This window comes from Oratosquilla oratoria, chromosome 10, assembly GCF_046742065.1.
Source record: "Oratosquilla oratoria isolate Oo_2021 chromosome 10, ASM4674206v1, whole genome shotgun sequence".
Taxonomy (NCBI): Eukaryota; Metazoa; Arthropoda; class Malacostraca; order Stomatopoda; family Squillidae; genus Oratosquilla; species Oratosquilla oratoria.
In genome coordinates, this window is record NC_134786.1 from 11,605,320 (window position 1) to 11,606,738 (window position 1,419).

At 31.5% G+C, this 1,419-nt stretch overlaps 1 protein-coding gene across 1 annotated transcript in view; it reads left to right on the top strand.

Annotated features, from left to right (window-relative positions):
• Positions 1-1,157, top strand: part of LOC143029097 (toll-like receptor 6) — a 20,583-nt gene extending 19,426 nt beyond the window's left edge. Inside the window, exon 2 of the mRNA XM_076191519.1 lies at positions 1-1,157. This exon is cut by the window's left edge and continues 914 nt beyond it. The gene's annotated coding sequence lies outside the window, so the exon portion shown is untranslated.
• The last annotated feature ends 262 nt before the right edge of the window (positions 1,158-1,419 follow it).

The window sequence follows — 1,419 nt, forward strand, 5'->3', positions numbered from 1 at the left end:
TTGGGAGTTCTAGCTCTCCGTGTGCATGCCTCCAACGTCTCCAGTGTAGCTGTAAATGAATGTCACAATAAATAAAGATAAGAAAAAAAGCTTTTCGGAGACGTCTTAAAGCAATGTGATGTTTGGAAATAATGTGCATGAATGTGAGTAGGTGTGTATATGTATGTATACGTAAATACATAGCATATTTATATATATACATATATACATACACGCACATGTATATACGCTTATACATACGTACATATATATATATACCCATACCTATACACCTACACATATTTGTGTATACATATACATGTACATATACATATATATTTACATACATGTATATATATATATATACGTGTGTATATAGTTACATGAAGACACACTAGCATACATTCATGTGTATCTATATACACATATATGTGTGTATTTGTTTTTATGTTTGTAAATGCATATATATATATATTTGTATGGATATGCATATGCTTGTACCATAAAATCTATATATTCATATATATGTATATGCATGTATATATACTTATATACAAAATTATAATGCATGTATGGGTATATACATATATGTGCACACATATATTTATATTTGTATTACACAATCAACGTATGGATTTTGTTAATTTTTGTGTCGATACAATGAAATAGTGCAAGTTAAGTCAACAATTGTTGTTGTTGAGCTGTGCTACCTGTCTGTCTGTCTGTCTGTCTGTCTGTATCAGGTCAGGTCAGGTCAGGTTTGCCAAAGCCGCTGGTGCGACGTAATGTCTTATACCGTCATGTCAGGTCACGAGGTCTGAAATGACCCAAGGTGACACTCTGACCATATGACCTAGGAAGGGTGATTTTTCATTAGGTGATGATGATGATAATATTATTATTAATAATAATAATACACTTAACGCATTTGAGTGTTGCCAAATCCTATAACTGCTTATATCGATATCCCATCGCTTTTGAGCAACCCTTGAACATGTCAAAGAGCCAAATATTTATAGTCATATAGATGATATATGGTATGTATGTATGTGTACATGTGTGCATGGATGTGTGTGAGATTAAAGCTATGGAAATCATCGTTGTTCCTGCAAAGGATGGCTGTAAATATTGTAAAATGAACAGATATTTATCATAGTATTTATTTTTTTACCAGAATAAAGAAAACTTTTCTGTTATATGTTTGTTTATTTTTGTCCATTTACCCCAACTTTTCGGAACATTGGATCTACGAGAAAAAGTGATGGAAAAAGGTCTGATATTATAAATGCTGGTCTTTTCGTACTTATTTTTCTTGTTATCCTGAAAAATTGAACTCAACCTTAGCAAAACATTCTGAATTATTACAATGACATTTTGAGACCACAAACTTGGCTAGAAATTGGACTTAAAACTTAACTAAGTTTTCTAGAATTTGACACA